We start from the raw sequence: 14,958 nt of genomic DNA, 5'->3' as shown, positions 1-14,958 counted from the left end.
CGAGATCACCTGAGACTACACGGGGACTGTGGAGGACAAACACCTTTAGGAGTGGCTTGGTAAAAGAATCTTAATGAATGCAGCTTTGACTGCAAAAAAGGGAAGTTATGTCCAAGATAAACGGTATTCCGCAGCAGTGCAGAGACCGCCCACATACCCCCTTTATACTACCATTGTGTAATCTTTTGTAAAAAGAACACAATTGCACCACATTACTGCCACGGTCTGACCACTTATAAACAACCTAAAGCTCCATCATACCGCCACGCAGTGCTTCATTTGTAAATCAAACATTCCCAGAACGCAAATACTGACGTCAAACCAAAGTTCACTAAAAGCAAAACAGATGCCGGAACACGCAAGAGAGGGGAAGAGTGTCAGTGTTGGGGGAGGTGTTATTTTTTTTTGACAAGTAATTAAAATTGTGCCCACATTTTTTAAGTTAACACACATCTCTTATAACAACGGTAGTTTGTGCATCTTTACTGTTTCCCTGCTTCAGCCCTCTCCCTGTCACACCCTGTCCTGCCTCCCCACTCTGTTCAGTCCTGTGTCTCGTGATTACTCCCACCTGCCTCTCGTTTTCCAATCACCCAAGCTCCCAGCCCTCATGTATTTAAACCCTCTCAGTTCTGTGTGTCTTGTCGGTTCATTCTTTCTATGTCCAGCATACTCTCTATTAAAACCTTTAAAAACGTTCCTGTCTACCTGCCTGCCTTCTTACCCTGCTCTTGGATCCTCACCTCCGCTTCACTCACCTACATCCTGTGACACTCCCCCCCTCCCCCACGCAGCGGCCGCAAACTCACTGATGCGCCTGCAGCCTCTCGGAGTTCCTGCTGCTCTAAACATTGAAATAATTATTTCATTTTCTGTTCCTCACTTCTGATTACCTTCAATGGTGTCTGTTTGTTGCAACCACCAGGTACAAAAACTAACTTGTTTTTATTTGACTATTTTTCTGTCCTGTCTGTTTATTATCTTCCTACATCTCCTCTCAGTCCTAAAGAAAAACTGCTACCTGGCTTCATCTTTTTTCACCTTATGAATTACCTTTGAACTGCAGTTCAAAAACATCTACTGACCGCAAATATGGCGGAGTGCGCGCCGCGGGCAGACCGCACCAGTGCGGTGAAGTCACCGGAGGACAAAACAAGTGATATGCTCTGCTCCGCAGCAGTAAAATGCATCAGGCACAAATAAAAGACAGAAAGCATAAAAGGATATGAGTCGACATAAACGATTGCGTGTTAAATTTGTTTTTGAGGTGGCGGCACTTTGAGAATGTTACTGTGGCCGTGCTCAGGATGCATCTGTCGGGAGCGCGTCAACGATCAGAGCTCTGCGCCTCTCAGCTCTAAATAATCCCCGAAGAGTCCACATAGATAATGTAATATAAGTAGAACCAGGATCGTTTTCGGGCTCCCCCTGAGTGTGTTGAGGGCTTCCAGGAGCTCCCTAGCTCACCCGTAATTCGAATCCTGCGTATAGCACAAGTTTGTCGCATGAGTTGTCGGATCCTAACAGACAGTTGCTGGAACGGTCCTTTCAAAATAAGATAGTTCTCGGATCTTGTTCTGACAAGATCCAGCTCAAATTAAGCACTGCCGCCACGGCATTGTTTTCTAAAAGAGGCTCACATGTGCTGACGATTAACAACTCCACATCTTCACAGAGGCTGTATTGAATAACAACCGAATGGGATATTGTTGAATATTGTGAAGAGGATATCATTTAAACCAACATTCACTTTTTCTCTCAAACAAGTCTTTTTGTTGCCACCAGAAAGCTAAAAACAGCCTCTATGTGCTCCTGTGATTGAACTAGCTATACTGCTGGCAGAGTAGAGTTTAGGGCTGGGCGATATGGCCTCAAATCTATAATAATCTGAAGAATGTGCAGTAACGATATATATTGCAATATGTTTTTTCCTCTGTTTATACATCAAAATGATATGCTTTTAAATATCCTCATGTGGCACATATATGCCAGATGAGGCATATAGGCCTCCTCCTCCGCCCACTCTGACATGCTTGCAGTCACTGCCATTCTGTTGTCCCAATGTCAGCAGGGTGCACATCTTAGTGACATCATGTGTTAGCGCGATATCGCGGTATTGCAATATAGCTAAAAACTCTGCCATTACCCAATTTTATATTGTTTCTACCTTATGTCGTCTATATTGCCCGCCCCTAGTAGAGTTCATGAAGATGGCCAGAAAATACATGGAAAGTAGAGCTTGCAACATTCTGCTCCTCACCAACAAGTGGCCTTGCTCCCTGTTACCTATAAACCCCTTTGCCCTTTCATCACCTTGGCCTGGTCTTCATTCCTCACACCAAAATGCAAACTTTTAGTGACAAAGCTTTCAAAGCTGCAGTTCCAATCTTCTGGAATACTCCCCCTGTTGACATCCTCAGCGCTTCATCTGGACATATTCAAAACTTTGAAAACATAATTTATTCACCACAGCATGCACCCTCAAGTAGCTCTTCCTTCCTGTCTGTCTGTTTTTATTCTGGTCTTCAATGTAAAGCAGCCTTGAGTCTCACGAAAGTGCTGTATAAAATTATTATTATAAAATAAAAAGAAATAAGGAAATGTGATTATTTTCTATTTCTGTGACTTCAAACATGTTTTAAACAAATAAAAACAAGTTACCATGGTAACGCTGACCTCCTGATCTTGGTGCCGTTATATTGATGCATATCTTACAGCATCTGTCAACATTAGCAACATATTACAAAAGCCTTTTTGCTGTTGATTTAATTTGTGGTGGGAAAACAATAATCTAAGGCCCCGCTCTTTGAGCTTTAAGTAAACCGTGAGATTATTCCTGCTTCTAGGAAATTGTTGCAGTCCTAAAACCAACATGTTTTATTTCCTGCTGCCTCATTTCTCCAGCGCTCTTCCTCTCTCCCCCCTTATCTCCAGCTGTCACCTGCTGTAATGTAAATGAGCCTCCCAGCGCCAGAGCCTGTGATGGTGTCAGCCCTCTCCTTAGTCTCTGGTCTCATTAAAAGCCTAGTGTCGCTGACATTTACCTGGCTACAGTGTTGACTAGCTCTTCATGTGGGGCACACGGGTCAAAACAATACATGGTGTAGGATCAACAGTCCAAAGTGTTTTCAAAGGGAAGGTTGCAGTGGCCTGTTGACTAAAAGTCTGACTAAAAGTTTCGAATGTAACATTAGAAAATCTTAAATTATTTCCATTCGTGCCACATTCTGTCCTTGCAGCATAAATGTTTTTAGGTGTTAACGCTGTGATTTAAGCACGACAAGGCCCTGAGCTGCTGACTGTTTTAGATTTGGAATCTTTTCCACACTTTAATCAGTAAAAGTACAAAAAACGCTGTCACTGTCAAGGTTGTTTAACATGGTTACATCCCAGGCTGCCCACTGTCATTGCAGTTGAAATGCTTTGATTTCAGTTTAAAACATCTATCTCCTGCCCTGCAGTAGGCTGGAGGAAAGGTGCTGCGTGTTTGAAATGAATAGGTCGGCTATGGATATTTCCTGACTCTGTGTCCTCTTGGGACTCGGCAGCTCGGTTTTTCTGCGGTTCTCTCATCCTGTTACTGATGCCTGAGACTGTGTAACCCTTATCTCTACGCTCACTACACGGCCTGATAGGGCTTTGTGTGTATGCAATTAAAACAGCTTATTTGACAGATAAGTGGAGAGCCGTGGTCAGATTGAAAGCCACAGGCTGCCAGTGTCAGGTCTTTAGGTTACAGCTCTCGGGTTAAATGGCCCCGGGATGCAGAGCGAGCCGACCAAGATTACCACTCATTCAAAATGTGCAGACTGAATAAACACACTCAGGACTTTTTGTTTTTCACTGCACAAAAATACCTAATTACATTTATGATGAAAAATAAAGTTTGATTCAAAGAAAATCCTCCTTTGGATTTTAATAGCAGATAGATAAAAATGTACCAGTTGTTGTTTTAAAACAACACTAAAGTGTTGACAAGCTATTGCTTTCAAACTGGTTTCAATGGTTCTTTAGTCAGAAACTTGAGCAACTTTTAACTGGACAGCAATCTGTAGCCCTGCTGACCAGAAACAGCACTTCATTTTTGTGGTTCGGGTGAATACACTAGTGGGAGGTCTCTACCAGCTTTACGTCAGTAGCTATTTACTGTGCTGGTGGCAGTGCTGGGAAAGTTCGTTTAACAAACGAACTAGTTCAAAGTTCAGTTCATACATTTTAAAATGAACTAGTTTGTTTCTTGTTCATAATTTAAAAATAAATTTGAACTAAGTTCATTGTTCCAAAAACAAAATCCGTTCAGTCCAAACTCGTGCCCAGCTGCAGTTTTTACCCTACAGTATATTCTCAATAACATGAGGAAAACATGTGAACAGTTTTTTATGGGAAATTATTAAACAATCTTAGGAAGCAGGCAGAGGTTGCAAACTCAAAGTGCAATATTAAAAGTGCAAAACATAAAAAATGTATAATGTTTCAGTTAAGTCCCTTTTCCATTTTTCTAAATGAACTTTGACTCCTGCACACAACATAGACGTAGAAGAGTAGACGCCGCACCAACCGCTACTGCCTACGTTTGGCCGCATTTGCGGTTTCTACTTTTTATAAACTCGATGGTTAACAGGATGTTTTAGCTAGGCTTTAGCTCTGGAAAAGCTCCGTGGAGATCTGGAGCTAGAACGGCGAAAGAACGTGTTCTTAAACCCGTTCACGCACGCCAGGACGAACGCACTCAGTTTTACGTTCGTCAGGCATAATACGAACAAGTTCAGTTCACGTTCACAAAAAAACGAACAAATTCACAAACGATCATTCAATGAACGCGTTCGGGCACATCATTGGCTGGCAGCTAATTAAAGGTTAGCAGTTAGCTTTTATCCATTCGGTGACCGTCAATTTAAAGAAGAAGAAGAGGGTTGCTTCTTTGTTTCTTCATGGTTGAGTCGGAAGAAAAGAAAGAGAAACGCCCGATACACACCAGCTACGAAGCGCCACGAATCGGATCGTTCACAAAATGTGTGCGCTGTCTGCTCCTCTATTCACATCAGGCGAGAATTTTCAACGAGCGCTTCTGCTCACGCCTACTTTTTTCCAAACCCCCCCACCCCCACCCCACTTGTGTGTGTGTGTGTGTGTGTGTGTGTGTGTGTGTGTGTGTGTGTGTGTGTGTGTGTGTGTGTGTGTGTGTGTGTGTGTGTGTGTGTGTGTGTGCGTGTGTGTGTGTTCATTTTCAGTCACCAGGAGAATCTGGACCACGGAACGGCTTCCCCGCTGTGCTCCTCGTTGAAGTTGTGAGATCACAAGATGCCTTAAGTTAAATGTTTAAAACCAGCGTTCATGGTTTGTTTATGCCATCCGTCATTAAACCAAAAAGATCACGTTTGCTATCACTGTTTGATGTCATAAATAATGTTGTTCCTCTCCACTGCCAGGATCAAAGCCATGAAAACACACCATAGCACTTTTTGAACAATGTTGGGAGTATATAAGCCGTTAGGTCACATGTATTGACGTAATACACATAGACATGAAATTGCATCTCTGTAATAGGCTTTTATTTTGAAAATTACCAGGAGTCTTCGGAGGTGAAGCAAAAAAAGTGTGAAATAGACAAAGCGCTGAAGCCAGGGTCAACATCGGTGCAGCCTTGACTTGGTTTCAGTTTCAAACCATCTAAAAAAGCAGCAAGCTACATAAACCACCTTGTCTGACGATATTGTTACCAGCAAAGCCTGTGACAGGGTTGTTGAAGACAAATGTAATTCTGCTTCAGCCAGTAGGGGGAGAAGTGGGAAACTTATTATGTGTTACTTTAAAAAGTCCTATCTCATAGAGGTTTATTTTATGACCATTGACAAAACTATGCTCACTTAAGTCCCATTAGTTGTCACACACACTGATGTGTGTGTGTGAAATTTGTTCTCCACATTTGACCCATCCCCTGGGGGAGTGGTGAGCTCCCCCAGGGGATGGGTCAAATGTGGAGAACTTATTTGTTTGTGAAAAATTCATCAACTCAGTTGAGGTACTTTCTTAAATTTACAGTGTAGCGACATGAATGGCCTCATGTGTGACCCAAAGGTCACACTTCCTCAGCTGGGTCACGCTGTCCTGGCTGTACTTCTATCTACAGATTATCCATCACAGGAGACGCAAAGTCTGCTGTAAACGATCTTTAATCTGACTGCCTTCATCTGACTGCTGTTCTGTCCGCAAGATGAAGGACACTTCAAGATTTAAAAGAATCATTTTTAATAAACTCTTTTCACTGTCTGTTACAATGTTCATAAATAATCATCAAGGTTCATTTAATTACTGAAATGAATTGTTATTCTTTGATTAATAATAATAATTATTTATGATAATCAGTAATGTTTAACAGTGACAAGAAGGCCATGTGCACTTGTACACACCATGCAGGACACAGTAATCAGGTTAAGGTTAACTGCACTCACATGTCTTTGTTCCATAACACCAGAGCTTTCTATCTTGGGAGGGCGTGTTCCGAGGTATGTTAAATCTACATGTCAAAATGTAATTCGTTAGAATAAGATTACTGGCCGTCTCTTAAAACCTAACTCCTCAGTTCAAGTTCAGTTCTTGAGCTCACCAAAATTCTCTCTGTGGCAACAAGAGTCCAGAGGATCGAGTCGGCCGCTCGAAACATCTACTAAAGCTTTTCTGTCACACCGATAGAATTGCTTCAGCAGAAAGACCATCTGCAGCACAAGCTGATGCAAATCTCCTTCAGAGTTATTGATTTTTGAGACTCAACCAGTGTCTTCAGTCGTTGTGACCCGGAGAAATCTCAGGACCGATTTGGTCGCACTACGGTTCTTCTACCCACCTCGTGCTTGGGGGTCATCATCTCCTCCTGACATCTCGGATCCAAAAGGGGGTCTCCTAACTGGGTGAGGTAGACACTTCCGACAGATTGCGTCTGGATGCCTGTTTCTTTTAAGCAATAATTTAGCTTAACTGCAAACCAAATTCTTTCACCCAGAACGTGTTTTTCTCTCTCTAAGATAAAAACCTTATGAGACCTACATTCACACATCCAAACACACACACTTCATTTTTAGTTTCATCCAGACACAGATTGCTTTAATACCAAGTTTTAATACCAAAGCTTTTATAAATTGTCATTTATGAATTGTCTTTTAAATGGTCATCTTTAAATTGTTAGTAATAAATTCTTAACTTTTTAAACCTGACTCTTCTTTGAACTAAAACACAGAGTGGTGTATATTGATCACTGAACGAGCAAAGATCTCTTTAGATCTTCTGAATTAATAAATACATTTTTGCTATTAATTTAAATATCTTAAATTAAATGTTGATCTTTTGACTAAATATAGACCAAGTCAGTTGGTGTATGAACTTCTATCGATTATATAAAAATCTGTGGATATATATATATATATATATATATATATATATATATATATATATATATATATATATATATATAATATAAGTTTCATTGCCAATTCGTTGGATCTTTCTCAGAATTTAGCAAAGCTGAATAGCAACAGCCTTAAATTCTAGTCATGTAGACTAACAATGCTACAATAGCATGTAAGCAGTAGTCTAACGCTATTGGTTAGTTCTGGTTGGCGCTCACTTTCCTATTACACGGAGCTCTGCGAGGCTTAGCAAAAAAAAAGACGTATTGCTTACATTATATCACAGTGCATGATAAGATAATCACTTTTAAGGATTTCTGAAAAATCATACATCATTTCTGAAAGGGGAAAACTCTGGAAAGATACTTTAATTAGATCTGCAGTATTCTGCGTTTATGTGACATGGTGTTGCTTTGGTGTCATAGAAGACCTACTGAACCTTGCCATGTTAAATAAAGAAGTCTGGTTTGTGTATGAGTGTGTCTGTTGGATTTGGTGCCAGGTACATGACAAATACCCAACAGTTCCATTAATGCATGAGCTTTAAACGTGTGCATGCACCCTGACCATCCAGAGCACTATGCTTGTGAGCTCCTAAAAGCTTCGAATGTGCAGGAACATGTCAAAAAGGATAAATAGTTTACAACATCTGGGTACCTTTTACTTGATGTTTACTTACATCTGTATGTACATACATACTACTTTCTACACTTTTTCTTGTTTTTTGGGATTTGGAAGTAGAACTTCTAGTAGTTTTTCTGACACTGCCACTCCCACCTAGAAGAAATCAGAAAAATAAATAATTTGCCTGCAGAATCACCAATCTCATTCTCCTCCCTGAACACTGACGATGAACCTCAGAATGGCAGCTCATATGATCATTTCAGATGCACCCGATGCATGCATCAGGTTACGTGTCTGTTTTATTTATTTATTTTTTTACATATTTTTTAAGAAAACGTTTGGAATGAATGTGGTCATGAAAATTTTAACTGATACAGTTTGGCTGAAGACAACTAAAGTATTCATGGAGTTTGCACGAGTGTACTTCTGATCAGATGTGAGTTCACACTGACAGGCTGGAGAAATAAAAAGATGAACTAAAATCTGTAAATCTGTTAAAGGGATTTTTGTTCATTTTAAATGGGTTTGTGATGAGAAGCTCAGTAGACGGTGACCAGAACAGTCTCATGGACAAATCTAGCTACTTAGACTGAAGCCTATACCAAAGCAGATGGAACACAACTAAAACCTTAAAGCACTCACCAATCAGTTATTTATGTCCATCTGCATCTGCTTGACATATTACAGCTAATGCAAGTTTGACCAACTCTGCAACCTGCTGAGGCATTTTGATCATCTAGCTTCATAAATCCCTTTTGCTGTTGGAACAAAGAGCTCATTGTACAGTTTAGAATTGTTGAAATTTGGTTTTCTTGGTCTGACTAAAGTCTCTAGTATCTGGCATAATCAATGGCACCAAACGTCTTTTAACAGCGCTGCAGAAGAAGGTCTCAGTCAAATGCATATACCTAAGATAACTTAAATAAACCCCTCATGACATTTGAAGGTCATTACAACAAACTATCTGCTTTCTGCAGGGATTCTGAAGAAATTACACTCATGTTTTTTATTATGTCAGCCATTTTTGTAGTGCCTTAAATGTTTCTTTGATGGCTTATGTTGTAAACGTAAGAGAAACACTGGAATATAGACTATATCCAACATTTTTATCAAATACGTTTGCTTTAGTGATGTTTAAAGTCAGCCCACCAGCTGTCTCAAATAGATTACTTTTCCTTGAGCCGTGTATCTTATCTGGTGGACGACCACTGCAGCAGCACCAGATGTGAGATTTGCTCTTGAAGCGTGTTGTGGAAACATTTATAGATTAGATGAGAGGAAAAATGTTTCAGTGGCAGAGTCAGCTTTCCGAAGACAACGCGGCAAAGTGGAGGAGGAGGAGAAAACTTTGACCTCGGTGATGACCGGAACAAGCTGTAATGAGTTCTGAACTTCTGACTCAGCTTGATATTTGTTGCAGTTCTCGGACTTGCTGAGAGCTGGTAAACAGGATATTGAGTCCCAGATGAGTTTTGGCTCACATGATGAAAGTACCAGAGCCCCATAGCTCTGCTCATCAGCCGTCGGGATGTAGCAAAGGGATTGGGGATGGTCAGGAGGAAAGATGAAGAGAGTATGTTGTCCAAAATGTGATTCTGCAAGTTTGGTTTTGGAGACTAGCTGGAGTTATTCTGTGTGACGAGGAAACGTGTTTATAAGTCACTGGGCCACACACAGCACAACACCAAGAAGCTGCTGAAGAGATAAAACTGCCACATGGGGAAGGAAAACCTGGACACAGGCCAGGAAGATCGGAGTTTTTCTGTTTCTCTCAGTGGATCTCCGTCTTTCCCTGCTGCAGAGAACAGGATCACATTTAACTGGATGGGATCAGACACGGTCAGAAAACTGGATCAAAATGATAGAACGGCAACATGTGCTCAGAATAATTTTTAGTATTTGTTTTTTTTTCTCCTAGCCATAAATTATTGTGAGCATTATCCAATTTAAAGGCAACTATGCAACTTTTTCATATTTTTAAATCATGTTCCTGAGCCAGTGTGTGCAAAAATGACCCTTTACAGCATTAATGAAATGTTACTCAGACCCCACAGCCCCCTGTCGCCAGACTATCTTTTACGTCCCTTGGCTTCACCAGGAGCACGATGTATTTTAGGGAGTAAAGAAGATGTTGTACGGGAATGAAACAAACACTTTTAAAATTCTCTAAAGGATATTTATTAACACAAAACAGTACTCTGGGCTGAAAAGGAAACAAAAAGGTCTTCCACGACTGCGTATTGATAAACAAAAGGGATTTCCAATAAAGAAACAATATCTAATAATAAACTAAAGAACACAGCACAAGGCTGGAATAAGGCTAAACGGTAAACACAAAACTGCACCAAAAGGGTGAGCAAAGTCTCTCTGTAACGAGGACACACGAATTACTATTAATATTACCAGAACTCAAAATACCACTCAGGTTGCAAAACGAAGAAATACCACTCAGGTAGCGAACGGAGACTTACACGTCTATAATGCGAGGAGAGCTAGAGAGGAGAGCAAACACCTCCGTGCCAACACCCATCTGACAATCTCTCCCAGAATGACAGGAAGTGTCCCCTTTTAACAGGGAAGCATAATTGATCTAACAGCCTGCAGCTGTGCAGGCAGAGGACCGAGGGCCTTGTGGCCAAAGGTGATGGTGTCTGTCACACTATCGCACTTGCAACTTCAGAGTGCCGGTGTTGGTACCAGATCAGCTCGGGCAGCCAGATCAGCTCGGTGTCCTGCGTCTGCAAATTCTGTCACAGTAGATGATTGGCTTTAATGTAAGACTTACGGAAGTTACGATACCAAGTTCGTAAAAGCTACGTTAGCACGTTGACAATGATGATTTTGATTAGTCAGAACAAAATTACAGTTGTAGTCCTAGCGGTTGTAGTCTTGTAGTCCAAAAATCAACACTTTTCAGAGAAAATATGTTTGAATTTCCAAAGGAAATGGTAAACAAAAGCAAAGATATCAACTGATAAACAGTGACCCTCAAAAGCTCTTGATTTTGATTCGCCTTTAGGGGGACCAGACACCAGTTTGTATTAGTAGGTTCTGAGTTATTATGAAAATGTGAAGGCAAAATTGTCTTTTTTAAAGGGCCTGTAGCATCTTCTAGGTTTCTAGAACCCCCCAAGGTGCTTTACAACAGAATCAATCATTCACCCATGTAAACACACATTCACACAGGTACAAAAGCTACAACTGCCCTGAGGCACAGTGACAGAAACAAGGCTGCTGTACACAGACACCACTGGTCCCTCTGACCATCACCAGCAGGAAAGGTGGGTGAAGGACACAATGACTATAACAGCCCAAAAGGGGTTCAAACTCACAACCCTCCTGTTAGAGGGTGGGTACTTAACCCATCTGCCACTGATACCCTCACACGCTAGAATTATTGTAAACTGGCACAAAGCAGTCTAGCATCAGGCCTGTTTAAGAAAATAAATAAATAGTTTTTGGAACATTATGACATTAGATTGTGTAAAAACCAAATAATTCACCAGTTTGTGTTTTTGTTAATTGACCATGCACATCAGGAAAACATGAACAGTCAGTGTTGCTATAAAAGTAGAAAAAAGCTGCCAGAGGAGCTTGGAATGTCAAAGTAAAGATTCAGTGCAGGTAGAAACAGGGCTGGGCGATATAGCCTAAAATCAATATGACGATTCATTGAGGATTTCACATCAATAACGATAAATGGACGATAACTACAGGAATGCGCAGAAACAAAAGTCCACTAGATGGGGCTGTCACGTGTATTACTTTGAGTTGCATTTTTACATGACTCAAGGTGGTACAGTTTCTTAAAGAGACATGAATGTTGCCAACCTACACACATCTTTTCTTTTCTTTTATTATCAAATGTATTGACATGAGAAAAAAATTATCTCGATAAGAGTCAGAAATTTTGATAACAATAAATTTTCTATTTATTGCCCATCCCTGGGCAGAAATTTACATTTCAGAAATGTTGACTCTCTGAAATAGAAACATCCCTTGATGATAAATGCCCTGCAGAAGACTCTAAAGCGTTTTACACTACAGTAAACCATTCATTAGCTCATACACACATTCACACGCTGATGGTGATGGCCTACATCATAGCCACAGCTGCCCAGGGGTGCACTGACAGAGGCGAGACTGCCGAGCTACATTGTGTGTAGGTGGTCACACAACACCACTGCATTTTGCCCTCGTTCTACCATCTTCTTTTTGCCAATTATGCCAAAACCTTTGTTTGAAAAAGCAGATTGTGACTAAATAACTTTAATAATCTTGTTGATTACACTTATCTTTGATTGAAAAACCCAAACTCCTGCTTTCTTCAGCTGATTTCATCTGCACTAAAACACATTTTTGGTTTTGTAGATGTGTTTTTGTTTCAGCTTAGATGTCATTTAACAAGTGAAACAAAGTCACCAAAACAGTAGGGGAAGAAAGTTGGGTGACATTGGCTGGAACCTTCTGAAGCAAAGATTTAAATTAAAAATCTCTTCACCACAACATGAAAAGCTTCTGCAAACAAAGGCTAGAAGCGGAAGCAGAGCATCACAAAAACATGAAGAAAAAATAAACCTCATCAGTAGAATGCAGAGGTCATAAAAATCATTTGATTTACCATTCCTGCTGAGTTCTTGTTGTCCCTGCAGAATCTTACTTCAAATTAGAAGAGAAGAAATAAAAAAACTCAACTAAGCAGCCAATGAAATGTGAAAAAATAAGATTAAAAAAGAGGTAGAAGAAAAAGAAACTTGCATCAGACAACTCCAATCAGCAGCTGATATTTTACACAAATTCCAATATTTTTCTGGAGCAAACAGCTCAAACGTGCCCATCAAGAAGGCACAACTGAGCCCCCGACTTCCTCTGAAGCCTTTCATTTAAACGGCTGAGCAGAAAATCCTCACGCCGTTTTCTTCAAGGTTTCATCCAACATATAAAAGCTTTTCATACATGTAAGACGGGAAAAATGTGTCCATCTTTTCTCCTCTTAAAATCCTTTTTTTAACAGGAGGAACAAATTGCTTCCTCCGATATTTTAACAACGCTGCATTTGCAAAACAGAGCCAAACCTGTCATGTTCATCTGTGAGCTGCAGGCGCTTGGCAATAAATTTAATCTATTAGATGAATGGAATTCAGCCATCTTTAATTGTGCTTACTGGTCTTTTCATTGCATGTTAGAGTAACTGGAAAAATAACCAGTGTCCTTTTGAATCAGTATGATGGGTTTATAGAAGATAATTTGTGTGAAAAGGTCTTTAAAATCCAAATATAGAAAGAAAATAAGCTTAAAAAGACCAGTGAGACCCGCCGCTGCTCATGTGCTGCATGTCACAGCTGTTCACAGGCAGCGCCAAGTGGTCAGCGGTGAGGGGCGGCAGACCATGAAAGCCTTGGTGTCATAGCTTTGGATCAATGGTGAGGCAGCACCAGAAGGAGGTCACCAGATTGCCAGTTTTTTTATTTTATTTTTTAAATAAAAAGGTGACATTGGCTGATCTACCGCCCTGAGTTGGCCAGACAGACGGCACCAGTTGGAGATGGGTCATCTGATCTTAGCCAGACGCCCCAGTCTGAGATGGAGCGGCTACAGAGGCTGCTGGGTATTTTCTGATAGAAGCAGATGCAAAGTTCTGGAGTGATGTCATGTGTCTGTGTCGAGAGACTTTTCTGGGGAAGGCTGGTACAAATGTTACAGGGAAAGTAAAGCTTAAATCAGTCAAAATATTTCAGAACAGGATCGAGTGGGATGGTTTAATGATTCCAAACTTGGGATAAAGCTAAAGCTGTTGGGGATAACTGCTGATGAGTCTCACATCTCCGTGGAGGAGCTCAGTCCCGCGCATCTTTGCAGAATTGTTTGAATTCAGCCCTATTGGAGGGTTTTTCAGTACGGCAGCCTGTTTGAGCAGCAACGCATCCCCAGACCATCACACAAACACCTCCAAAAGGTTCGGTTTGGTCTTGTCGGTGGTGTGTCAGTGATGTTGTCCAACACCTTCTTGCATGATTTCTCATTCCCACACGTTTGTCACTAACCAGTGCTGGAAGTGGCTGATGGAACTGAACGCCACGTGTAGTGGTCAGTCACAGCTATTTCATGATTTAACAGGGGTGAGCAATAACTGCTTCACACACAACCCCGTAGTTTTAGATAGTTACTCTGTTAATGAATGAAATCGTAGTCTGCAAAATGCTTTTTCTGTTTACTCCAGTTCTCTCTGTCTGAGACTGAAAATTTCTTTGTAGATTTGAAAATTTAAAAGGGAGAAAAAGTTATTTTAATCCCCACTAGAAAGAAAAACTTTTCCCAGAGCGTGTAATCCTCGTGTGGCAGTTTCAGGAAAAACGGGATGAAACTTTGACTGTTTCCTTTTAATAATCACAAATCCAACTCTTAATTGCAAGTTTGATTTTTTATCTTAAGCATTATTCCATCTTAAAGCTTTGACTGTTGACCACAAGAAGAAAAGGAACCAGTGGGTCATTTGGAAGATGTGTCCAACCAGAGCCAGAAGATCTGCAATCTTACCTTTTGAAATTAAAATTATTTTAACAGAAAATGTTCTTGACGAACCAAATTCAAAACACATTTTGTTTGTTATTTTATCTTTTGTTTTTTGTTTAGTTGAGCAAATAGTGCACATTAACAGCTACTTTTCATATTTCTAATTAGGCCTTTGAGCATTGCAGTCAGCGGGGAGTGTGAGCACTGGTTGAATCAATGCTGGAAACAAGCTGTTAACAGTAATTGGAGCTTTAATTAGCTTTATTTATTTCCTTGCCTGCCTTTTGAAAACAGATCATCTCTAAATAGTTTTTAATTTCCTCATTACGGGGGCTTCTGTGAAGAAAACAGATGAACGTCCTTTATCTTTGAGCATTTTAATGAGAATAGTTTAGATTTTGTTGGGGACCAAACGTCT

General features: G+C 40.5%; 1 protein-coding gene across 3 annotated transcripts in view; it reads right to left on the bottom strand.

The window, feature by feature from the left end:
* Positions 1 to 14,958, bottom strand: part of tafa2 (TAFA chemokine like family member 2) — a 128,736-nt gene that overhangs the window by 112,500 nt on the left and 1,278 nt on the right. The gene's annotated exons all lie outside the window — the stretch shown is intronic.

The sequence above is a fragment of the Nothobranchius furzeri genome, chromosome 1 (genome assembly GCF_043380555.1).
Source record: "Nothobranchius furzeri strain GRZ-AD chromosome 1, NfurGRZ-RIMD1, whole genome shotgun sequence".
Classification (NCBI taxonomy): domain Eukaryota; kingdom Metazoa; phylum Chordata; class Actinopteri; order Cyprinodontiformes; family Nothobranchiidae; genus Nothobranchius; species Nothobranchius furzeri.
This window is presented reverse-complemented; position numbering and strand designations above follow the sequence as displayed.